The 26,989-nt window shown below is 42.0% G+C and overlaps 1 pseudogene; it reads left to right on the forward strand.

Annotated features, from left to right (window-relative positions):
* Positions 1 to 2,442: 2,442 nt before the first annotated feature.
* Positions 2,443 to 3,426, forward strand: LOC122438377 (annotated as a pseudogene).
* The last annotated feature ends 23,563 nt before the right edge of the window (positions 3,427 to 26,989 follow it).

Consider the following 26,989-nt stretch of genomic DNA (forward strand, 5'->3'; position numbering starts at 1 on the left):
ATGACACCACTCTTATGGCAGAAAGTGAAGAAGAACTAAAGAGCCTCTTGATGAAAGTGAAAGAGGAGAGTGAAAAAGTTGGCTTAAAGCTCAACATTCAGAAAACTAATATCATGACATCTGGTCCCATCGCTTCATGGCAGATAGATGGGCAAACAGTGGAAACAGTGGCAGGCTTTTTTTTGCAGGGGGGGGAGTCCAAAATCACTGCAGCCATGAAGTAAAAAGATGCTTACTCCTTGGGAGAAAAGTTATGACCTACCTAGACACCATATTAAAAAGCAGAGACATTACTTTGCCAACAAAGGTCTCCCTAGTCAAGGCTATGTTTTTTCCAGTAGTCATGTATGGATGTGAGAGGTAGACTATAAAGAAAACCAAGTGGCGAAGAATTGATACTTTTGAGGTGTGGTGTTGGAGAAGACTCTTCAGAGTCCCTTGGTCTGCAAGGAGATCCATCCAGTCCATCATAAAGGAGATCAGTCCTGGGTGTTCATTGGAAGGACTGATGTTGAAGCTGAAACTTCAATACTTTGGCCACCTGAAGCAAAGAGCTGACCCATTGGAAAAGACCTTGATGCTGGGAAAGATAGAGGGCATGAGGAGAAGGGGAAGACAAAGGATGAGATGGTTGGATGGCATCATTGACACAATGGACATGGGTTTGGGTAAACTCCGAGAGTTGGTGATGGACAGGGAGGCCTGGCAAGCTGCTGTTCATGACGTCACAGAGTCGGACATGAATGAGCAACTGAACTGAACTTATAGTTGTATGAAATGGGTAGGGACTTTACATGCGAATCTCCCTACATTACAGTAACTCATATACATTTGGGAGAAGTCAATGGCAACCCACTCCAGTACTCTTGCTGGAAAATCCCATGGACTGAGGGGCCTAGTAGGCTGCAGTCCATGGGGTCACGAAACCTGAGCGACTTCACTTTCTTTTTTTTTTTTTTTAATTTTTTCTTTTTTATTTATTTATTTTTCCATTTGTTTTTATTAGTTGGAGGCTAATTAATTAGCGACTTCACTTTCACTTTTCACTTTCATTCAATGGAGAAGGAAATGACAACCCACTTCAGTGTTCTTTCCTGGAGAATCCCAGGGAAGGCGGAGCCTGGTGGGCTGCCGTCGTGGGGTCACACAGAGTCGGACACGACTGAAGCGACTTAGCAGCAGCAGCAGTAGCATATACATTTGAAACAGACACACACCGTGAGTACTGCTTGATCTGATTGGGCCACCTTGAATAAATGCTTAGCAATTAATAAAGCCTTGGGCTCTGGCTATAGTCAGCCTTCTTTTTCTATTCCTTACCTATGTGGTTACTGTCGGTTTATATCTGTGAATAATTATTATCTTCTGATTCTACATCATTGGCTCTGTGTCCTTCATCAAGAAGCATCAGTCAGTCATGAACACAGGAATCAGGTTATAACTTCTACAGTGAATGGAGATTCTAGAGAATCCCCTCCTGTTCTGAAGGGCTTGCTATAAAAATTTTTGCTTCTTTTCCTGTAGAGTCAGTCACTTCCATGCTGGAGTCAGAGGTTCTGGGTTAAAATTCCAGAGCCAGCATTTGTTATTTCTTTAACTTTTTCTCTTTAAGCATGGGCTTTCTCCCGGTAAAACTGGGTAATAAGATCTAACATGGACTGTTTCTTAGCCACTTAACTCTGAACAACTGCTTCCTTGCATTATTTAACTTAGTCATCATAACAGTACATATTAGAAGGTATTACTTATTTTTGTCAGCTTCTATTCTTGTTTTTAAATAATGAGTGATAAGAAAGCCAACTTAACACATGGATATTTATTATGTATTAGTCTACAGCAAGGTGTGTTCCCAATGATCTTTCTTTCTTTCTTTTTTTTTTTTTTTTAAGAATGAATTAGTTGATTTTAAAGTCTCAATGTTTTTAGATTTTAAAGAAATAACTAGGAGTATAGCCATGATCCAAGCACTTCTTCAATTTTGTCTTATTTCTCCTTCTACTATAGATAAGGAAGTCACCTGATCACAGATGGCATGCACACATGCACATGGCAGGCATGACCAATAAACTGCTTTTTTCCTTTCCTCAGAACATGGATGTGGCTTCAGAATTCTCACAATTCACTCCAGGAAACCACTACTATTAGGGTATGACCAGAGTTGGCATTTGAGATAACAACTATTTCTTATCCCCACCCCAGGTGGATCCCTACTCTTTTACATTGAAGCTCTATCTTAAAACATTTAACAATTTATCTAAACTTCAATTCTTCCTGGTATCCCCCTACCACCTTCAACAAATTTCTAGCTTTGTGTTCTCAATGAAAAAGCAAGCACAAGAACATGTCAATTTTTCACATGGATGCACCAATTTGTTGATGACTATGATGACTCCCAAAACTGGTCTTAGACACAGTTGTCTTTATTCTAACTGTAGATCCTACATGCTCACTGAGGTACGTTTCACCTTTTCCTTGGAAATTACACAAAACCAAAGCTTTGTAACTGAGTTTTTCCTCCTGGGGCTTTCACAGAATCCAACCATGCAGAAAGTAATATCTGTTGTGTTTTTGTTCATTTACATTGCAACTGTTGGGGGCAACTTGCTAATTGTGGTGACCATCAGTAGCAGCCCAGCACTCCAGGGCTCCCCCATGTACTTCTTCCTCACTTTTCTGTCCTTCCTGGATGCATGCTTCTCCTCCGTCATCGTCCCAAAGATGATTGTGGACTCTCTCCTTTGGAGGAAAACCTTTTCCTTCAAAGGCTGCATGACCCAGCTCTTTGCTGAACACTTCTTTGCTGGGGTGGAGGTGACTGTCCTCAGTGCCATGGCCTATGACCACTATGTGGCCATCTGCAAACCCTTGCACTATTCTTCTATCATTAACTGCAGACTCTGTGCCCTTCTGATGGTGGTAGCCTGGACAGGGGGCATCCTACATTCCATGATACAGATTCTCTTCATTTTCCAGCTGCCTTTCTGTGGTCCCAACATCATCGATCACTTCATGTGTGACTTTTACCCACTGCTAGAGCTTGCATGCACTGACACTCACATCGTTGGCCTTTTGGTAGTCACCAACAGTGGGTTTTTCAGCATCTTAATCTTCTCCTTGTTGCTTATCTCCTATGGGGTCATCCTGCTGTTTCTGAGAGCCCATAGCTCTGAAGGGCAGCAGAAAGCCCTCTTCACCTGCGGATCACACATTGCTGCTGTGGTTTTGTTCTTTATCCCGTGCATATTTATGTATGTATGACCTCCATATTCTTTTTCCTTTGACAACCTGGTAGCCATATTTTACACCATCCTAACTCCCTTGTTCAATCCTTTGATTTAAACTTTCAGGAACAAAGAAGTGGAAAGTGCCATGAGGAAAGTGTGGAATAGGACAATGGTGGTTTCTAATGAAAAATAAAACATTTAAAGTTGAATAAAAAATTCAAATTTTCTAATCACACAAAATGTTATATGGATGAGCATTGTTTGACAGGGGTTGACTGTGGGGATCACAATAAACTGTGGAAAATTCTGAAAGAGATGGGAATACCAGACCACCTGACCTGCCCCTTGAGAAACCTGTATGCAGGTCACGAAGCAACAGTTAGAACTGGACATGGAACAATACATTGATTCCAAATAGGAAAAGGAGCACGTCAAGACTGTATATTGCCACTCTGATTATTCAACTTATATGCAGAGTACATCATGAGAAATGCTGGGCTGGAAGAAGCACAGCTGGAATCAAGATTGCCAGAAGAAATATTAATAACCTCAGATATGCAGATGACACCACCCTTATGGCAGAAAGTGAAGAACTAAAGGGCCTCTTGATGAAAGTGAAAGAGGAGAGTGAAAAAGTTGGCTTAAAGCTCAACATTCAGAAAACTAAGACCATGGCAACCAGTCCCATCACTTCATGGCAAATAGATTGGGAAACAGTGGCTGACTTTATTTTTCTGGGCTTTGAAATCACTGAAGATGGTGATTGCAGCCATGAAATTAAAAGACACTTACTCCTTGGAAGGAAAGTTATGACCAACCTAGACAGCATATTAAAAAGCAGTGACATTACTTTGTCAACAAAGGTCCGTCTAGTCAAGGCTATGGTTTTTCCAGTGGTGATGTATGGATGTGAGAGTTGAACTATAAATAAAGCTGAATTCCAAAGAATTGATGTTTTTGAGGTGTGGTGTTGGAGAAGACTCTTGAGAGTCCCTTGGTCTGCAAGGAGATCCAACCAGCCCATCCTAAAGGAGATCAGTCCTGGGTGTTCACTGGAAAGACTGATGTTAAAGTTGAAACTACAATACTTTGACCACCTGATGCAAAGAGCTGACTCATTAGAAAAGACCCTGATGCTGGGAAGGATTGAGGGCTTGAGGAGAAGTGGACGACAGTGGATGAGATGGTTGGATGGCATCACTGACTCGATGGACATGGATTTGGGGGGACTCTGGGAGTTGGTGATGGACAGAGGGACCTGCCGTGCTGTGGTTCATCGGGTCACAAACTGTCGGACACGACTGAGTGACTGAACTGAACGGAACTGAAAGTAATGTAATATTATAAAAAATAGCATAAGTTCCAGGAAATAATTTAGGTTTCATTCTTAGATCACTTATGAACTCTGATCTGGCAATTCAATAGCCTCAAATGAAAATTAAGTAGACTTGAATTTTATGCTTACTTAGAATCTAAAAATCAAAAAAGAATGAAAAAAATTACTCTCACTTCTTGATACTCATTTGATATTTTGGAAAATATTTCTGGAGGGAAGACAAAATTGTCTTAGAGATTAGGTTTTACATAAATATATATGTATTTATATATATATATGTATATATGTATTGGGCAGTGAACTTTTTCCCAACCTAATGTGTCGCTGTACATCTGAAAATAACAAAACATTGTAAATCAACTCTATTTAAAACATAAATAAATAAACAATAGAAAGAAAAACATTAATATATTAATGTTTCAGATTTGACAAAGAACTATAATTATTGTTGACATTAGCCCTTTGATATTGATGATAACTATAAACAGTTTGAAAGTGAAAGTGATGTTGCTCTGTAATGTCCAACTCTTTTGTGACCCCATGGACTGTAACCTACCAGGCTCCTCTGTCCATGGGATTTTCCAGGCAAGTGTACTGGAGTGGCTTCCCATTTCCTTCTCCAGGGGATCTTCCCAACCCTGCTCTCCCACATTGCAGTCAGATGCTTTACCTTCTGAGCCACCGGGGAAACCAGTTCACACTTTGATATAACACAAATAAGAGTAGTTAACCACATATATTTCATATATGGGCTTTTAACTGCCTTCAAAGACTTCCAGGCCTCTAGAAGAGATGGACTTAAGGAAAGTTTATGGAGAAGAGAACAGAATTGCCTCATATCAAGTCATATGAGTTGAAGTTTAACCAATTGTCCCCTAGGCTTGATTTTGCCCTTGGACTGTTTGAGCTAGGTAGCTCATTGCATATCACTTGGGCCTGGTTTGGAAGAAATAGTTTCCTTGGAGCTCCTGAGGCTTAAAGCCTACCTTAAGCATTTGCAAACTTTTGTGTGAATTTCTATAAATATCCAGTATAGTAAAAATAAAACACTTAGCCTCATGATTTTTCACAAAAAAAAAAAAAGAGAGAGAGAGAGAGAGATACAGTGGGAAGGAAGCTGGCCACAGAGACATTTATTTCTCAGACTTTAGGAATAGTTTACTCCAATTAAGTTTCTAAGAACCGAATTAAGAAATTCACTCCATTTTTCAGAGCATTCTCTCTGCTCCAATACAGACTTTGCTGTTCTGTCTGACCCAGTGTTTCCAGGAAGGAGCTGTGTGAATTATGGCTACATAGAGAGTTCCCTTTCTCCATAAACTTTACATTCCATCATCACTTGTGATAGAAGGCTATGATAAATCTCAATGAAGTATAATTTGGGTGTTTTATCCAAGCTTCACATAATTCACCTTCTCAGTAAATGAAAGTTGAAGATATGAAAAATACACTCTGTTGGAAGTCATCTGTTTAGTTGTAAGAAAAGAGGTAATTTTCTCAATCAGTCTGAAATATTTTCTTCTGTGCTGTGCTTAGTCTCTCAGTCATGTCTGACTCTTTGTGACCCCATGGACTGTAGCCTGCCAGGCTCCTCTGTCCATGAGATTCTCCAGCAACAATACTGGAGTGGGTTGCACTCTTCCAAGGGATGTTCCCAACCAAGAGATTGAACCAGGTCTCCTGTATTGCAGGCAGATTCTTTATCATCTGAGCCCTAAACACTGATCGAAGTTTCCGTCTTGGGGAGCTCCTGGTTCAAAGTCTATGGTCAGAGCTGATGCTTCTGGGACAGAGTATGAAATTGGGCTCCACTTTCTACACACCTGGGTTTCCAAGATCCTTGACAATCCTTGTTATGATTGTCAACATAACAATTGTCAACAACATTGTCATAACATTGTCAACAACAACAATCTCTCTTTAATGGGGTTAAGTGATGGCGTGGTTGTTCAGGAAGAAAGAAGCTGAACTGTGGGATGAAATCTCGGATAAAATGACTTTCTCTAAGATGTTTGCTCTCCTCCCCACTCGATGTCTTTCTATATCCCATCCCCGACTCTTCTTTCCCTGGTACCTGCTCACTCCTCTCTCCTGTTCTGACTACATTAGGATGCTTCTTTCCTCCTTTTCACTATTATTTAGTTAGATTTTTTTTTCTTTTTGCTTTAATATTAGGCTCAGCAAGCAGTTTAATGTGCTTGGTTTTGGAGTCAGGACAGAAAGTTAAGATATCAATTGCTAACCTTCTCCATGACTCATGATTTCTCTTTTCTAAGATGCAATCTATGTGATGATTAGAATTTGATATTTTATATGAAATGTATGGCGAATGCTGAGAGAGGCTACATAGTAACATCCTTTCTAGTTCTAGCCTAAGTGCCTTAATTAAAACACTGTGTATCACAGGTCATGCTTTGTAACTAGAAATGGATGAATCACATGGCCAGTCCAGTTACCTTGCAAAAAAAAATAAAAGTGTATGTCAAATAAAATAGCACAAGCAAAAACTTGAATGATAAGATGATGGAAAAAGAATAATGTTTAATCTTGAATTATCTTATTCAATTTTATACACACACACACACACACACACACACACACACACGGAACATAGGAGATAGAGGCAGATGGTCATTTAACTTAGGAAGAATGGAAAAATTTGGGCACCAAATATATTAAACAGTTAACAATTCAGAAAGTAAAAGTAAAATGTAAGGGTCAAGGAAGGAAAAAGACCTTCTATTACCATGATCCCCTCCCAAATCAAAGAGGCAGGTGGTCCAGAAAAGTTTGGAGATAATGGCTGAATTCAATAATAAAATTATCAGGTAGTACTGATTTAAACTAATGCATACATCCTGTCAATGATGCTTTCCTGTTTTTATGTCCCGAAACCTTCACTTTTCTTACTTAAAATAAAATAGGATTGGTTGAACTGGATGCCATGGCTGTCTGTTACCTACCCAAAATGTGTGTGTGTGTGTGTTTTTTTTAATGTTTAAATTTAATGAGAGTGCAGTTTTTCATGATGGGAGCATCAATATTTCCTGAAGCAATGTATGTTCCCTTTTTAAAAATATTTAATCACTTTTCTATCCTAACTCTTCCTCTTCTCATAACCAAGGTCTCCCTCTCTTTTGTTTTTATCCCCTACTGGAAACCTAAAGTATTAAAGTTGAATAATCATTGATTTATTTTCTTTTTTTTTTTTTAATAATCAGCAGAGAAAACTGCAACTTTCAATCAGAGTTTGCAATTATTGTGATATTTCTAATTTCTCATCAGTTCAGTTTGGTTCAGTCGCTCATTCGTGTCCGACTCTTTGTGACCCCATGAATCACAGCATGCCAGGGCTCCCTGTCCATCATCAACTCCCAGAGTTTACCCAAACTCATGTCCATCGAGTCGGTGATGCCATCCAGCCATCTCATCGTCTGTCGTCCCCTTCTCCTCCTGCCCCCAATCCCTCCCAGCATCAGTGTCATTTGCAATAAGTCAACTCTTTGCATGAGGTGGCCAAAGTATTGGAGTTTCAGCTTCAACATCAGTCCTTCCAATGAGCACCCAGGATTTATCTCCTTCAGGATGGACTGGTTGGATCTCCTTGCAGTCCAAGGGACTCTCAAGAGTCTTCTCCAACACAAGAGTTCAGAAGCATCAATTCTTTGGCGCTCAGCTTTCTTCACAGTCCAACTCTCACATCCATACATGACCACTGGAAAAACCATAGCCTTGACTAGATGGACCTTCGTTGGCAAAGTAATGTCTCTGCTTTTTAATATGCTATCTAGGTTGGTCATAACTTTCTTTCCAAGGAGTAAGCATCTTTTATTTTCATGGCTGCAGTCACCATCTGCAGTGATTTTGGAGCCCCCAAAAATAAAGTCTGACTCTGTTTCCACTGTTTCCCCATCTATTTCCCATGAAGTGATGGGACCAGATGCCATGATCTTAATTTTCTGAATGTTGATCTTTAAGCCAACTTTTTCACTCTCCTCTTTCACTTTCATCAAGAGGCTTTTTAGTTCCTCTTCACTTTCTGCCATAAGGGTGGTGTCATCTGCATATCTGAAGTAATTGATATTTCTCCCGGCAATCTTGATTCCAGCTTGTGCTTCTTCCAAACCAGCGTTTCTCATGAAGTACTCTGCATATAAGTTAAAAAAGCAGGGTGACAATATATAGCCTTGATGTACTCCTTTTCCTATTTGGAACCAGTTCTAACTGTTGCTTCCTGACCTGCATATAGGTTTCTCAAGAGGCAGGTCAGATGGTCTGGTATGCCCATCTCCTTCAGAATTTTCCACAGTTTATTGTGATCCACACAGTCAAAGGCTTTGGCATAGTCAATAAAGCAGAAGTATACGTTTTTCTGGAACTCTTGTTTTTTCAATGATCCAGCGAATGTTGGCAATTTGATCTCTGGTTCCTCTACCTTTTCTAAAACCAGCTTGAACATCTGGAAGTTCATGGTTCACATTTGCCGAAGCCTGGCTTGGAGAATTTTGAGCATTACTTTACTAGTGTGTGAGATGAGTGCAATTGTGTGGTATTTTGAGCATTCTTTGGGATTGTCTTTCTTTGGGTTGGAATGAAAACTGACCTTTTCCAGTCCTGTGGCCACTGCTGAGTTTTCCCAAATTGCTGGCATACTGCATTCAGCACTTTCACAGCATCATCCTTTAGGATTTGAAATGGCTCAACTGGAATTCCATCACCTCCACTAGCTTTGTTCATAGTGATGCTTTCTAAGGCCCTCTTGACTTAACATTCCAGGATGTCTGGCTCTAGGTGAGTGCTCCCACCATAGTGATTATCTGGGTCGTGAAGATCTTTTACGTACAGTTCTTCTGTGTATTCTTGCCACCTCTTCTTAATATCTTCTGCTTCTGTTAGTTCCGTACCATTTCTGTCCTTTATTGAACCCATCTTTGCATGAAATATTCCCTTGGTATCTCTGGTTTTCTTGAAGAGATTTCTAGTCTTTCTCATTCTGATGCTTTCCTCTGTTTCTTTTCACTGATCGCTGAGGAAGGCTTTCTTTTATCTCCTGGCTATTCTTTGGAACTCTGCATTCAAATGGGAATATCTTTCATTTTCTCCTTTGCTTTTCACTTCTCTTCTTTTCACAGCTATATGTAAGGCCTCCTCAGACAACCATTTTGCCTTTTTGCATTTCTTTTCCATGGGGATGATCTTGATCCCTGTCTCCTGTACAGTGTCATGAACCTCCATCCAGAGCTCATCATGTACTCTGTCTATCAGATCTAGTCCTTTAAATATATTTCTCACTTCCACTGTAGAGTCATAAGGGATTTTATTTAGGTCATATCTGAATGGTCTAGTGGTTTTCCCCACTTTCTTCAGTTTAAGTCTGAATTTGGCAATAAGGAGTTCATGATCTGAGCCACAGTCAGCTCCTGGTCTTGTTTTTGCTGACTGTATAGAGCTTCTCCATCTTTGGCTGCAAAGAATATAATCAATCTGATTTTGGTGTTGACCATCTGGTGATGTCCATGTGTAGAGTCTTCTCTTGTGTTGTTGGAAGAGGATGTTTGCTATAACCAGTGCGTTCTCTTGGCAAAACTGTATTAGCCTTTGCCCTGCTTCATTCCGTACTTCAAGACCAAATTTGCTTGTTACTCCTGGTGTTTCTTGACTTCCTACATTTGCATTCCAGTCCCTATAATGAAAAGGACATCTTTTTGGGGTATTCATTCTAAAAGATCTTGTAGGTCTTGACAGAACTGTTCAACCTCTCCTTCTTCATCATTACTGGTTGGGGCATAGGCTTGGATTACCATGATATGGAATGGTTTGCCTTGGAAATGAACAGAGATCATTCTGTCATGTTTCAGATTGAACCCACATACTGCATTCTGTACTCTTTTGTTGACTATGAGGCTACTGCATTCCTTCTAAGGGATTACTGCCCATAGTAGTAGATATAATGGTCAACTGAAATAAATTTGCCCATTCCATCCATTTAGTTCACTAACTCCTACAATGTTGATGTTCACTCTTGCCATCTCCAATTTACCTTGATTCATGGACCTAATATTCCAGGTTCCTATGCAATATTGTTCTTTACAGCATTGGACTTTAATTCCATCACCAGTCACATCCACAACTGGGTGTTGTTTTTGCTTTGGCTCTGTCTCTTCATTCTTTCTGTATTTATTTCTCCACTGATCTCCAGTAACATATCAGGCACCTACTCAACTGGGGAGTTCATCTTTCAGTGCCATATCTTTTTGCCTTTTCATACTGTTCTTGGAGTTCTCAAGGCAAGAGCACTAAAGTGGTTTGCCATTTCTTGAGTCCAACCAACTCTTATTTGGCATAATCTCTTTTTCTATTCATGTTTTATTTTATGTTTATGACCTACTTTTAATATTTCTATATAATTATTTAAGGAGATTTAATTCAGTTCAGAGTGTTATCATTTTCTTCTGTTCTTACTGAGTGTGTCTTTGAGTGCATGTGATGTTATTATGGAGACATATTCATTGTTTGGAATATTCTGACACATTTTATGCTTTTTCCCCCTCCCTTTATAGTAGGATTATATGGATACAGAGGGGTTTTTTGTTTTGTTTTGTTTTTTATATAACTTAGTGGAGTAAGCTTGGGTTTTGTGTGGCTTACAAGAATTCTTGTTTAGTGCTGTTTTCTTCTGTAGTGTAGCAAAATGAAGTATATGTGAATACACATACAGACATACATATGAATATATGTATACACATATATGCATATATATGTATATATACATATATATGTATTATTTTGTTTTTCAGTTGTTAAGTCATGTCTGACTCCGACTCTTTGAGACCCCGTGGGCTGCAGCATGCCAGGCTTCCCTCTTCTCCGCTCTCCCTCAGAATTTGCTCAAATTCATGTCTGGTGAGTCAGCGATGCTATCTAGCCATCTCATCCTCAGCCACTCTCTTCTTTTGCTTTCAGTCTTTCCCAGCATCACGGTCTTTCCCAATGAGTTGGCTTTTCATACCACGTGGCCAGAGTACTAGAGTTTCAGCTTCATCATCAGTATATACCTAAAATCTATATATAAATCTCTTTATATGTAAAATGCATGGTTATTGAGAGATTTTGATTATCATTGTTTATGCGTATGTTTCTTTTATCTTGTTTCTGGAAGACCCTTAATACAATTTACTCATCTTGCTTCTCTTAACATTTATAACTCTATTATTACCCTTTTTCTTTCCTCCTTTATCTTAGAAAGAAATTTCCCTGAAGTTTTCACCTCAAATCCTATACAATGCCTAACCTTTTTCTTGCAGCCAGTGCTGTTTCGTATCAGACTTTTGACCTGCTTTCTGGTTATGTAAGTAGAACTTTATTATTGATTTTACCTGTTCGTCCCACTGATAAGATCTCCACTTTCCTTTTCTCTTTTCTAAACCGTGTCTTTAGATTTCTTCACTCTACACACTTAGAATTATGGTAATTTGAGACCCAGAGGCCTTTGCACTCCTCATGAGTATTTATTTACTTACAGTCAAATTTCACTTCCTGAGGTTATCTTTCTCACAGTGATGCAAAAAGTATGGGTTATTCATTTGATTTCCCTGGTCTGAAAAGTTTTTGGAAGGATGGGTGGAAAGACTAAATTTTAGGTCCTAACAGTATCTTAAGGCCTTTATCTAGACCATTCCAGAAGAATGTTTTATCTATTTCAATTTTGTTGTTATCAGTATGCAATACCATATAATTTCTTTTGATTATCACCTAAATTATATCTCATATAGTAGTTTTCGATATGATAATCTATATTATTCCTTTGTAATTTTTAAGGAATGATTTTACAGTTTTAAATGGACAGTCTTATTTACTCTTATATTTGCTAGTAACCAATAAATGATAATTTTATTATTGAAAAATTGTTGTGTTTTACTTATGGGTTAAAATATAGTCAATTTTTTAAATTGCTTTGGAAAAACTGTATTCCTTACTAGTAGATTTCTGTGTTATATATGTAATTGTATTATTTGGGATTATAACAGCAACACGATCACATATATATATATAATATCATATATTGGTATGATATATATATATATATATAGGTATGATATATATATTGATATCATATATTGATATCATCATATCATATATATCATATGATGTATATATCATGATATCATATATCATATATCATATCATCTCCTACAGCAACACAATCATATATATATTTATAATATCATATATTGGTATGATATATATATTGATATCATTATATCTATACATATCATATATATATTGGTATATATATCATATATATATATTGGTATGATATATATATTGATATCATATATTGATAGCATTATATCATATATATCATATGATGTATATATCATTATATCAATATATCATATATCGTATCATCTCCTACAGTTTTTGGCTTATGAATTTTTTTGCTTTGGCATTGAAATATATATATATGTTAATAACAGTTATATCTTCAGTATGCATTCTTATTTTTGTAATATATTAATAGTATTTTTTTCTGTAAGGATTTTATATTTATATTAATATCTGGACATATTATTCACCAAATTCTTGTGTATTTACTTATAAAATTGAAATGAAGTGTTAACATTCTTCATTACCCAAACTATGTCATTATGTAAGTGACCAAGAGCCAACACATCACTTCTAATTCAAAATCTAAAATTAGAACAAAGCTAAAAATCAAAGGTGAGTTGATGCTTGAATGTGATGAAGTAAATTACCACCTTTTAACATTTGTTTCCTTATTCCTGAAAGAGGGATGAAATTACCAACTGACCAAAAAAAAAGTATAACCTAAAACTTGAGAATTATAATTCCTTATTCTGTGGACTTAAACCTATAAAATAAGGGGTTTCCCTGGTGGCTCAGATAGTAAAGAATTCACTTGTAATGCAGGAGACCCAGGTTCGATCCCTAGGTCAGGAAGATGCCCTGGAAGAGGAAATGGCTACCCACTCCAATATTCTTGCCTGGAGAATCCCATGGACAGAGGAGCCTGGTGGGCTCTAGTCCACGAGGTCACAAAAGAGTCGAGCACGACTGAGAGACGACGCACAGCACAAACCTGTAAAACAACGTCTCAGTTAGTTCAGAGAAAATGCCTGGAAAGGGAAAGGAGAAGTCAGAATGTATATGCATTTTGCAACAAAAGCCAGGTAGTCAGACCATCAGAAGATTACCGGAAATTAAAGAAAACCAGATAGCTCACGTTAACGAATTTAGGGCTTTTCTGCGCCTGGGAAGAGGCAACAGTCTGGGCTCCATGAAACCACCCCTTTGAGCTGCACCTTGACTACGGAGGGCCAGGACCCTGTTCTTTTCTTTCCTGCGTTCCCTCAGGGTGCGGCTCTGTTTCCCTCCAGAGTTCCTCAGGCTCACCGGCCTGAGCGGGACGTGGCGATGCAGGAGCCCTGCTGATGTCTTGGTGGCCTCAGCAGCCTCCGTCGGTCGACATTACAGGTCACATTTTTCTTTCACAGAATAAAATATTTTCAAAGTTATATTTAAGCCATGAACATCTTGGTGTCTATTAGTTTCTGCTACTTTCTCTAAAGCAATCAAAGCCCATTATTTGTGCCTTGATTTAAACTGTGTCACTCTGCCATCTAGTGGATATGCTATTTGCATCACTTGTTAGGGAAAGACAAATTCATACTCTGCTACTAATTTGCAGAGGGATTTTATGCTACTTGTGGCTCAGAAGGTAAAGGGTCCTTCTAGATTGTGAGAGATTCTGGGTTCGATTCCTGGATCAGGAAGATACCCTGGAGAAGGGAATGGCAATCCATTCCAGTATTCTTGCCAGGAGAATTCCAGGTGCAGAGGAGCCTAGTGGGCTACAGTGCACAGGGTTGCAGAGTCAACCATGACTGAGTGATTAGCACTTTATACTCTTCTATCCTATGAAAAAATTCTGCCAATTACTATGCAGTTTTGCTGAAAATGAGAATACAAATAGACAATGTACGGTCAAACTGGGAATGTTGGGGGGAAATGAAACCAACATTTCCTCCCCATTATGTCAAATTAGTATTTAAACTGGTATATAAACTTGAGGGGGGGGGGATAATCTGTGTAATAAGAAATAATACTGAACTGAGATGATCAGATTTACTTTAATTCTTTAATCTTTTCTGAATATGTGCCAGACTGGAGGCCCAGACCAGATCAAAGAAAGATAAATAAAGCTGCCTGTGAGCACACTGAGTGGCCCTAGACACCAGGGTGCTCGTGATTGGCCTGCACTTCACACTCGCCGTTCTCAGAGGCATCTACACATACATACCTGGGGGGGGAGTGCAAGTGTTAGTTGCTCTGTCGTGTCTGGCTCTTCATGACCCCATGGACTATAGCCCACCAGGTTCCTCCATTCATGGAATTCTCCAGGCAAGAATATTGGAGTGAGTAGCCGTTCCCTTCTCCAGGGGATCTTCCCAATCCAGGGAGAGAAGCCAGGTCTCCTGCATTGCAGGTCAAATCTTCACCCTCTGAGCCACCAGGGATCTATCTAAAACTATGTATTTACACGCAATGCTGAATTTAGGAGGCTATTTTGAATTGAATTTCTTACTTTTTTAAGTATGCTCTGCCTGCATACTCTTACAGTAATGACCTCAGTTATGTGCTGTGCCCAGTCACTCAGTCGCATTTGACTCTTTGCGACTCTTCCCTGTCCATGGGATTCTACAGGCAGAAATACTGGAGTGAGCTGCCATGCCCTCCTCCAGCAGATCTTCCCAATCCAGGGGTTGAACCCGGGTCTCCTGCATTGTAGCAGGATTCTTTACCATCTGAGCCACCTGGGAAGCCCCTCCTCAGTTATAGAGAAGGGTTGATAAAGCTTGCATTGAACTGAATCCTTACATGTTAAGGTGGTTAGAATGCACTGTTTAATCACAGTAATAGATATTTTATTGGATGGAGAAGTTAACTTAACCTGTTAGAGATGTATAAATATACAGATAATTTTGAAACAGTACTTTGAGAACATCAAGCATAAAGTGATCTTACTGCAAGCTCTAGGCCAGGTGAGGACACAGTATGGAAAATGTAGAGAAAGATTGTGAAGTTTTATATCTTGTCTGAATTCTCCCTGAAGAGTCACCACCTTCCTTTGATATACATTAAAACTTGTGTCTCTAGAGCTCCTTCTTGTATACTTTTAGTGAAACTGGGGAACCCAGAGAGTCTGAGTCATTCACACTATTCTGTTTTTGGACAATTTGGAGAAAGAAAAAAAGTCTTTTGTTACAGAAAGAGGCCTACTGTGCCCCTAGGTCGGGTCTGCCCCTTCATACACAGGCTGTGCTGCTGGGGGAGTCAAGGAGGTTCCTGAGAGACTCTGGCTCACCAGAGCTCTCCAGAGGTGCAGGGGGCAGGAACAGACGTGTGCATGTGGTTCTGACTTTGCCTGAGACGGTGGGTACTCTAGCTCATCCCCAGGCTCAGGGGCAAGAGCCCTGAGAGAGGACCACCCCGAAGCGCTTTTCTCCCAGGCCTGGAAGTAGAGTGTGCGGGATGTGGGGAAAGCGAGCCTCCTTCAGGGAAGAAGCGGCAGCCAACCGGTGAGAGCTTGCAAACTGGCGTTTGGAAGGAACCAGGGTGGTCTTCCAGCGGGAGAACGCCAGTTCTACTCAGAGATCTGAAATGCCAGAAACAGAGCCCATCATGGCCTCCTGCCCTTGGCTAGACCTGCAAAGACATACCTGGCTTTAAGTGGTATGAACCATGAAGGAGCAGGCTGCGGCAGTGTGTCGGATGTGCCCTGGCCTCCTCCGCTAGGTCAGCTCCGCTAGAGCCTTTCCACTCAAAATAGGCCCCAGGCTCCTTGTAGAGGAGGTGTGGCACTGGTGTCTCCACACTGCCAAGGCCTAGAGTCGTGGGGGCTCTGTTAGTGGGAAGGGAAGAGCAACTGGATGGATGTTCAAGCTCTTGCTCACCCAGCAGCCTCTGTGCACCATGGAGAGAAAGGGGCCCACTGTGCCCCTAGGTCGGGTCTGCCCCTTCATACACAGGCTGTGCTGCTGGGGGAGCCAAGAAGGTTCCTGACAGACTCTGGCTCACCAGAGCTCTCTGAAGGTGCAGGGGGCTGGAACAGACGTGTGCATGTGGTTCTGCCTTTGCCTGTGACTGTGGGTCCCCTAGCTCGTCCTCAGACTCAGGAACAAGAGCCCTGAGAAAAGACCTCCCCTAAGAGCTTTTCTCCTGGGCCTGGAAGCAGAGTGTGCGGGATGCGGGGAAAGCAAGCCTCCTTCAGGGAAGAAGCGGCAGCCAACTGGCGAGTGCTTGCAAACCGGCATTTGGAAGGAATCGGGGAGGTCTTCCAGCGTGAGAACGCCAGTTATGCTCAGAGGCCCGACATGCCGGAATTAGAGCCCATCATGGCATTTGCCCTTGGCCAGCCTTGCAAAGATATTCCTGGCTTCAAGGGGTATTGAACCCTGAAGGAGCAGGCAGCAGAACTGTGTCAGACATGCCTGGGCGACTTCCTGGGGTCAGCTCCGCTAGTGCCTTTCCACTCCAACTAGGCCCCGGGCCTCCTTGGAGAGGAGGTGCGTACCAGCTATCTCCACACTGCCAAGGCCTAGAGCCATGAGGGCTCTGTCAGAGGGAAGGGAGGAGCAACTGGACAGATGTTCAAGCCCTTGCTCGCCCAGCAGCCTCAGCGCACCATGGAGAGAAAGAGGCCATTGTGCCCCTAGACTGGTTCTGCCCCATCACACACAGGCTGTGCTGCTGGGGTAGCCAGGAGGTTCCTGACAGACTCTGGCTCACCTGAGCTCTCTGAAGGTGCAGGGGGCTGGAACAGACGTGTGCATGTGGTTCTGACTTTGCCTGTGAGTGTGGGTGCCCTAGCTCGCCCCAGACTCAGACCTGGAGCAGAGTGCGTGGGATGCAGGGAAAGCGAGCCTCCCTCAGGGAAGATGTGGCAGCCAACCGGCGAGCGCTTGCAAACCGACCTTTGGAAGGAACCAGGAGGTGTTTCAGGGGGAGAACATCAGTTCTGCTCAGAGGCCCGAAATGCCAGAGTCAGAGCCCAGCATGGCCCCTGCCTTTGGCCAACCTTGCAAAGACATTCCTGGCTTCAAGTGGTACTACCCCTGAAGGAGCAGGGTGCGGGTGTGTGTCACATATGCCCGGGCGCCCTCCTGGGGTCAGCTCCACTAGTGCCTTTCCACTCGAACTAGGACCCAGGCCACCTTGGAGAGGTGGTGCAGACCGGGTGTCTCCACACTACCAAGGCCTAGAGCCATGAGGGCTTTGTCAGAGGGAAGGGAGGAAAAACTGGATGGATGTTCAAGCCCTTGTTCACCCATCAGCCTCAGCGCACCATGGAGAGAAAGAGGCCCACTGTGCCCCTAGGTCGGGTCTGCTCCTTCGCACACAGGCTGTGCTGCTAGGGGAGCCAAGGAGGTTCCTGACAGATGCTGGCTCACCAGAGCTCTCTGAAGTTGCAGGGGCCTGGAACAGACATGCATGTTGTTCTGCCTTTGCCTGTGAGTGTGAGTGCCCAGCTCGCCCCCAGGCTCAGGGGCAAGAGCCGTGAGAGATTACCTCCCAGAAGCGCTTTTTCCCCCTGCCTGGAAGCAGAGTGCACGGGATGCGGGCAAAGCAAGCCTCCTTCAGGGAAGAAGTGGCAGGCAACCGGCGAGTGTTTGCACACCGGCCTTTGGAAGGAACCGGGGAGGTATTCCACCGGGAGAACGCCAGTTCTGCTCAGAGGCCCGAAATGGCAGAGTCAGAGCCCAGCGTGGCCCTGCCCTTGGCCAGCCTTGCAAAGACATTCCTGGCTTCAAGTGGTACTTCCCCGCGAAGGGCCAGCTTGCGGGAGTTGTTAGACATATCCGGGTGCCTTCCCGGGGTCAGCTCCGCTAGTGCCTTTCCACTCCAACTAGGCCCCGGGCCTCCTTGGAGAGGAGGTGCGTACCAGCTATCTCCACACTGCCAAGGCCTAGAGGCGTGAGGGCTCTGTCAGAGGGAAGGTAGGAGCAACTGGACGGATGTTCAAGCCCTTGCTCGCCCAGCAGCCTCAGCGCACCATGGAGAGAAAGAGGTCCACTGTGCCCCTAGGTCGGGTCTGCTCCTTCACACACAGGCTGAGCTGCTGGGGGAGCCACAGAGGTTCCTGACAGACTCTGGCTCACCAGAGCTCTCTGAAGGTACAGGGGGCTGGACCAGACCTGTGTATCTGGTTCTGCCTCTGCCTGTGAGTGTGGGTCCCCTAGCTAGACCCCAGGCTCAAGGGCAAGGGGCCTGAGAAAAGACCTCCCTAAAGCGCTTTTCTCCCGTGCCTGGAAGTAGAGTGCGCGGGATGCGGGGAAAGCGAGCCTCCTTCACGGAAGAAACGGCAGCCAAAAAGACTCTTAGAAAGAAGAACACCGCTGGATGCATCTTCCTCTCCGACTTCAAACTACATCACGGAGCGGTACAAGAACTGGCACGAACACAGCACGTGGACTCGAGGAAGGCATAGAGAGTCCAGGAGTGAAGCCACATATACGTGGTCAGTTCATGAACATCAAACTGGGAACAAGCGAAGACGAAAGGACAGTCTTCTCAAGAAACAGTGTCAGGAAAACTGGCCACGTGCACTGAAGAACATCACTGGCCATCCTCTAGATCATCTAAAAGAAATCTAACTGAAAACCCGCCATTTTGCACATGGAGCTCTCCCCATCCCCCCCCTCCCACCCCCACCCCCCACCCCCCCCCACCCCCCCCCGCCAACGCCCCGAGTCCTCTGAGATGGACCTCCGGTCAAGCGCTCAGCTGGACACAGGAAACGCCTACTTTGTCCTCATTTTTCCCTCCTGCAGCGCCTCCCTGCTGGGGCACTGAGGCAAGCCCACTCCTCTCAGCCTGGACACAGCCCCATTATCCAGAAGCCCGAACCCTGATGGCCCTGAGGAGAGAAAGCTCCCACCAGCTGGTCACTGAGCCCAGTTTGAAGGCAAAGCGTCCTGCGCCCGAGGGTCAGAGGGGGCTTTGGCGCCCCCTGCGGGCCGCCGGAGAAGAGCGGGCAGCCCCGCGCTCCCAGAGTCCAGACGGCTCACCCAGAAGCAGCTCTGCAGCGAGCGCTCAGACTGGAAGCCCAAACCCAAATGGAGCTGAATAGCTCCACGACCCTCCTCAAAATACGGTAAGGAACAGTCAGAGCATGTATGGAATGTGGCCATAAAAAGGATCACATCTGAGGCACTTCTAATGAAGTGGATGAACCTAGAGCGTATGAAACAGGGAAGTCAGTCAGAAAAAGAAAAACCTGCGTATGAAACAGGGAAGTCAGTCAGAAAGAGAAAAACCTGGACTCTAGAAGGATGGTCCTGACGAATCTGTTCACGTAGCAGCAGTGGAGATGCAGACATGGAGAACAGATGAATGGGGAGAGCAGCATGGATGCATGCACACCAACCTAAGCTGAGAATTTGCTGTCTGACTCAGGGAACTCAAACTGGGGCTCTCTGATAGCCTAGGGAGGTGGGAATGGGTGGGACGTGGGAGGGAGATTCAAGAGTGAGGGACCACAGGTACCCCTATGGTTAATTCATGTTGATGTATGACCAATCAAACCAATATTGTAAAGCAATGATCAATCAACTAAAAATAAATAACCGTTAAAAAAAAAGAAAGAAAGAAAACCAAACAGATGGAATGAAATGAACAGAAACACAAACTATGTAACTCACACCGTAATTCAATTACAAAAAAAAAAATACTAAAAATTTTAGAAAAACAACAAAAATCTACATGACCTTTGGTCTGGTGATGAGTTCTAACACACAACAAAAAAGCCAACTTACCAAATTGTGAATATAAATTATTTAAAACATTGACTTCTACAATTTTATACATTTACTCTGTGAAGGACCTTATTTGAGAGAACCAAAAGACAGACTGTTAAATAAACCACTGACCACCCACCCTTGCCAGGCAACGGAGAAGAGAAAACACTTGCAGGAGTCATCTTACCACAGGAGGTCCTGGTAAGGATCAAGGAACTCAGAAGCTACCACCAACCAGGATTCTGGAGAGGTCCAAAAGAGATGGGAAACTCCAGTCCAGAGGTCCTACCAACTTCCCAGGATCCTCCTCGCTGGAATCCATCTCGGCTGAGTGGTGCGTGTGCCCCCAGGAAGGACGCCAATTCAGAATGACTGGCAAGAGACAAGCCAGAAAGGAACCCAATGACCATAAAACCTGAGACTGTGAGGTTCTCTCCGTTTCCCTCTGGCAGAGCAGTTCTCTCCGTTTCCCTCACCCTCCGGTCCCCCCTACGCACTCCTGCTCCCGCTCCTGGGTGCGCCCCGCCCCTGGAGAGCTCACAGGTGCGGCCCCTCCCCAGGGGCGACGGGCCGGGGGTGGGGGGGGGGGGGCGGGCTCGCGCTCCCTGTGCGCCCCGCCCGCCCGCACACCCACTTCCAGGACAGACCCACGGGCCTCGCTACTGCCGCCAGGTGAAACACCTGAAACACCAGCAGATCCATCCCACAGAGACAATCCAAGCTTTTTATCCGCTCATCTGTCTATAATTTAGGGATCAAACTATGACTACAGAAAGGAAAGATGACCTGACCTAGGACGGCCATGATATTCTATAGAACCAGAGAAAATTGGTTATAATGAAACTGTTTTTTTCTTAGAAACGATAAAGCTGGTTCTTTTGCATATGCAATTATTCAAAACAATTGCTTCTTACAAAGGCCTGCCTAGAGCAATGCATGAAGGGAACCCTTTCCAGGGCCTTGGGAGACTTCGCTGGTAGCTCAGGCGGTAAAGCTTTCCACTTACAGTGCAGGAGATCTGGGTTCCATCCCTGGCTCAGGAAGATCTCCTGGAGAAGGGAATGGTATTCTTGCCCATCCCCATCCCCCTCCCCACCACCACCACCCCCACCCCCTAAAAAAAAGAGGCTCAACCGGACATTTTAAATCTCAGGCGGAAAACTAGAAGATCTCTGTCTGTCTGTCTGCATTTATGTATGTCTCAGTGTGAGTCTTCTGTTATTTCATAATATTGCTCAAGTTGTGAGTTCTTATCGAAATGGTCAAAAGAAAAGGAAGCCCTTACAAATCAAACAGCTCTAAATACTAGAAAAAATTGACCTAAATGAATTTCAGATTCACGTGAACTGGGAAATAGTCAATATTAAATATCTAGTATTTTTTTCCCTGCTACTCTGCTATAGACATGTCTAAGAGTCATTAACATGAAGCCCAAAATTGTCATTGTGCCTAGGTTTATTATAAGTTAAAAATCGCTATATTGTCATATCTGTCACAAGCTTGTCAACAAAGAAAGTACCTCTAAAAACAATAACAAAGAAAACCCCTAAAAAATGTAAATGTGGTATGAGCTTTTAGATAAACTCTTAACAATAATTATACTCTAAAATACCTGTCTATAATAGTCTCGATTGAAGGCAGAGGAGAAGGGAACAACAGAGGATAAGATGGCTGGATGGCATCACTGACTCGATGGACATGAGTTTACCCTTGTTCACAGAGGAGTAACACGTTCACATATCTGGCTTTGTGTCACAGCGGAGGTCAGTTTGCATTTTTCCTTATGACTGAGATTTATCATCTTTTCAGAGGCTTATAAAGCATTTGTTTCCTTTTCTGTCTATGTTGTTTGTATACTTGGCCCTTTCTGTGGCAGTTGTTCTTCTGTTAGAGAATCCTGCTCTTAGTCTGTGTAAGGGGAATTACCCACCGCACCCCAATCCACTGTGTCTTCTCTCCTCTTACACAGCAAACAGCTCTGCGATGTCAGCTGGGTATCCCACAATTTGTGATTCTGAAGCCACTTACCTGGAGATATAGCATCAGCTCCCACAGGTTTAGGGGTTCAGTCTCACAAAGCTACTGCCCCCAGTTCCATTCCCACACACTTGGGGAACCATCACAAGCCTAGGTTGTCATTTGTGCTTCCCAAAACCCACTCTTTTGTTTCCTTTAATTTCCTAGAGCAGTTCATAGAGCACAGGAAAACACATTTCCAGTTTACTCTAATAGGAATAACTTGGGAACAGACAGATGGAAAGGATGCATAAGGCATGATGTGTGGGAAGGGGCACAGAGCTCCCTTCTACCCATTTCTGGGCACAGCACCCACTCCAACCTCCACGTGCTCCCCAAGAACACCTGGGCCCCATCTTTTGGGGTTTTATGGAGGCACAAATGAGTAAATCATTGGCCACTGGTGACTGAGTCAACCACAATCCTCTCTCTCTACCTGGAGGCTGGTAAAGAAGGGACTGTAAGTTCCAGTCCTCCGATCACTTGGTTGCTTTCTGAGGCATCAAAACCCAATCCTTAGGGTCTTTGCAAGAGTCACCTTTAGAACATCAGCTCAACTGCAGTTGAAAGGGGCTTCCTTCCCTTTAATACCTTTGGAGCTATTCAAGAAATGATGACAACAGACCAAATATTATAACAAGATGTTCCCATTGGTCTTATCACATAGGAAATTTCAAGGGTTTTAGCTGTGAGGGGGTCATTTTCTAGGTAGGTTGATAAGAAGTCTGGGGTCCCTGAGGAGGAGAGAGGGATGTGGGGTTCTCAAGGAGGACACAGGAGCCTAGAGTTCTCATGGAGGAGAAAAGGACAAACTTTTTCCTACATTCCTTAGTCTTAGTCACATAAAACATTTTTTTTTATTGTTGTTGTTTTCTTTAAGCCCAGAGCTGATGATTACACAACAAAAAACTCAGCTTAAACTCTGTACTAAGGATTATATAACAATGTATCCTGCTTAAGGATATGATTTTCCTTCTTGAGAACCTTCTAACTAATCCTGTTATCTTAAAATGTATATTATGGGACTGGGTCTGGTAAGATCTTTCTATTGTTAGCTCTAATCCTGTCATTCTAAAATGTAAATTGTGGGAATGGGTCTAGTAAGACCTTTGAGACAGTCTTTTGATTTATTGTAATAACTAATTAAAAAGCATATTAAAAGTATATAAAAGTATAAAAGCACTCTCTGTCCCCCTCCTGATGTCTATGTCAGAAGCTTTGTCCTTTTTCATACTTTAATAAAACTCTGCTACACAAAAGCTCTTGAGTGAGCAAGCCTAGTTCCTGGTCCCAAAGCTAAGTCTTCAGAGATCACAAATTCGACATCATTCACAGCGTTCTATGCCAAATATATATTTCTTAATCACAACTCAAATTCTTAGCCTGTGACTTGAATTGTAGATCATTTTTACCCAGTTTCTTATTTGTCCTAAAACTTTTGTCATGATCACCTTACAGCAGTTTTTTCCCAAGGGGAAATTTTAGTTAGTTTTCCCAAGGGGAAATGCAGTTAAATATATCAGGCTTTTCACTTATGGCTTCTATGTCAATCCTAAAAGTCTTAGACTTCACCTCTCTAAAATGATTGTAAAAACATAACCATTGTTTATTTCTAATACTTTAATGGTTTCATTTTAAAACATTAATGTTTGAATTAGCTGGATTTAGAAGCTATGAATTTTAAGATAGAGAAAATAACCTAAGTTTTTTCTTTGGTGCTTTACCCAGTGGTTTTAATATCATTTAGTGATTGAGCTAACTTTTCTGTGGTGATTTGTGTGTGTGTGTGTGTGGTGATTTTAAGTGTCAGTTTTATATACTAAATTCCCATACACACTTTGGGCTATTTCTTTATCTCCTATTCCATTTCTTTGATCTGATTGTTAATGGACAGTATTTAACTGTTGCTGTTATTATAATAATGACCCCAGTTTTCTATAGCATTAATCTTCTCATAGATTGCCTGGACAAAAATTGACATGTTTATGGTGTCAACACTCTGAGGACATGCCACACCTTTGCAAGTCTTCTTTTGTAACTTTTAGTAATGCTCTTAAGTTTTCTTCAAAAAGATTTGGATTATTTAATCTTTTTTTGTTGTTATTACAGATGAGGCCTTTTCTTGAATTGTATCTTCTAACTGGTACTTATCTGTATAAAGCAATGAATTTTTATATATTAAGTTTTCACCCAGGTATCTTATTGAATGCTCCTATTTCTATTGCTTTCCAGGAATTCCAAAAGCATATTTATATACTCACAGGTAGCAAAAACATCATAAAATTATTTTTGTGGTTGTCCAGTCACTGTAATTCTTTTCTGTTTCATTAAAGTGAATATTGATTAGAAATTATTAAGGGGGGGGAGGGGAAAGACCACCATTCAAAGAGAGGGTCTGAACTAGGCAAGATGCATGAACCAAGTACCTATTATGGTCCTGTGAAAATGTCCATCCTTTATATATATATATAAAATAACAGTTTTTCTAGTAGGATTTTTGGAGTTTTCCTGGTATTCAATCATATTATTCAGTCCTAAAAGATGATGCTGTTAAACTGCTGCACTCAATATGCCAGCAAATTTGGAAAACTCAGCAGTGGCCACAGGACTAAAAAACGTCAGTTTTCACTTCAAAACCAAAGAAAGGCAATGCCAAAGAATGTTCAAACTACTGTACAATTGTACTCATCTAAAACGCCAGCAAAGTAATGCTCAAAATTCTCCAAGCTAGGTTTCAACAGTGTGTGAACCAAGAACTTCCAGATGTTCAAGCTGGATTTAGAAAAGACAGCAGAACCAGAGATCAAATTGCCAACATCCACTGGATCATTGAAAAAACAAGAGAGTTCCAGAAAACCATCTACTTCTGCTTCATTGACTAGGCCAAAGCCTTTGACTATGTGGATCACAACAAACTGTGGAATATTTTTAAAGAGATGGAAATACCAGACCACCTAACCTGCCTCCTGAGAAATCTATATGCAGGTCAGGAAGCAACAGTTAGAACTGGACATGGAACAATGGACTGGTTCCAAATTGGGAAAGGGGTACATCAAGGCTGTATATTGTCACCTTGCTTATTTAACTTATATTCAGAGTACATCATGCAAAATGCCAGGCTGGATGAAGCGCAAGCTAGAATCAAGACTGCAGGGAGAAATATCAATAACCTCAGCTATGCAGATGACACCACCCTTATGGTAGAAAGTGAAGAGGAACTAAAGAGTCTCTTGATGAGAGATGAAAGAGAAGATGAAAGAGGAGAGTGAAAAAATTAAAACTCAACATTCAAAAAACTAAGATCATGGTGTCCAGTCCCATCACTTCATGGCAAATAGATGGAGAAACAATGGAAACAGAGACTGTATTTTCTTGGGCTCCAAAATCGCTGCAGATTGTGACTGCAGCCATGAAATTAAAAGATGCTTGCTCCTTGGAAGAAAAGCTATGACCAACCTAGACAGTGTCTTAAAAAGCAGAGACATTACTTTGCCGATGAAGATCTGTCTAGTCAAAGCTATGGTTTTTCCAGTAGTCATGCATGGATGTGAGAGTTGAACCATAAATAAAGCTGAGCACCAAAGAATTGATGCTTTTGAACTGTGATGTTTGGAGAAGACTCTTGAGAGTCCCTTGGACTACAAGGAGATCAAACCAGTCAATCGTAAAGGAAATCAGTCCTGAATATTCATTGGAAGAACTGGTGCTGAAGCTGAAACTCCAATATTTTGGCCACCTGATGTGAAGAACTGACTTATTGGAAAAGACTGTGATGCTGCAAAAGATTGAAGGCAGAGGAGAAGGGGACAACAGAGGATGAGATGGTTGGATGGTTATCACTGACTCAACGGACATGAGTTTGAGCAAGATCCAGGAGTTTGTGAAGGATAGGGAAGACTGGCATGCTGCAGTTGATGGGGTTGCAAAGAGTCAGACACGACTGAGCAACTGAACTGAATTGAATCATATAATCTGGAAGTAGTGGTAATTTTCATTATTTTTTTCCATCTATAAAGATCCATATATTTTATATCATCTGAATATTCTATTGGAACCTCCAGAATGATAATGTGTGAACAATTTTGTCTTAATTCTAATGTTAATGGGAACATATCTGATGTTTTCTACTACCCTTGTCTGTTTTCTGTTGCATTCTTTTCAAATTGAAAATGTTAAATAAGCATGTTTGACTCTTACATTGTAAATATTTTCCCCACATATTCTTAATTTTATATATGGCATCAGACATCTTCTATATCAGTGTATATGTTTATATATATATATATATATACATACACACACATAACATTATGTGTATACATATACTTACTCCCCTGAAACTATTTCAGTGTATTATGAAATTTTTCACTCTTATAATCATTACTGCCATGATTTTACATGTCTTTGTGCACTTGTGAATAATGTAGGGAAATTGTTGTATTTTTTTTTACTTTTAAATCTTTTTTACATCTTAAATTAATTTGTTACATTCCAGTCAGGGGAGAGAAAAAGTAAGTAAGTAAATTACATAATATGGAAGGTGGAAAGTGCAATGGGAGAAAAACAAACAAGATGTAGGGGCAGAAAAATCTTCT

Source organism: Cervus canadensis, chromosome 1, assembly GCF_019320065.1.
Source record: "Cervus canadensis isolate Bull #8, Minnesota chromosome 1, ASM1932006v1, whole genome shotgun sequence".
In the NCBI taxonomy this organism is placed as follows: domain Eukaryota; kingdom Metazoa; phylum Chordata; class Mammalia; order Artiodactyla; family Cervidae; genus Cervus; species Cervus canadensis.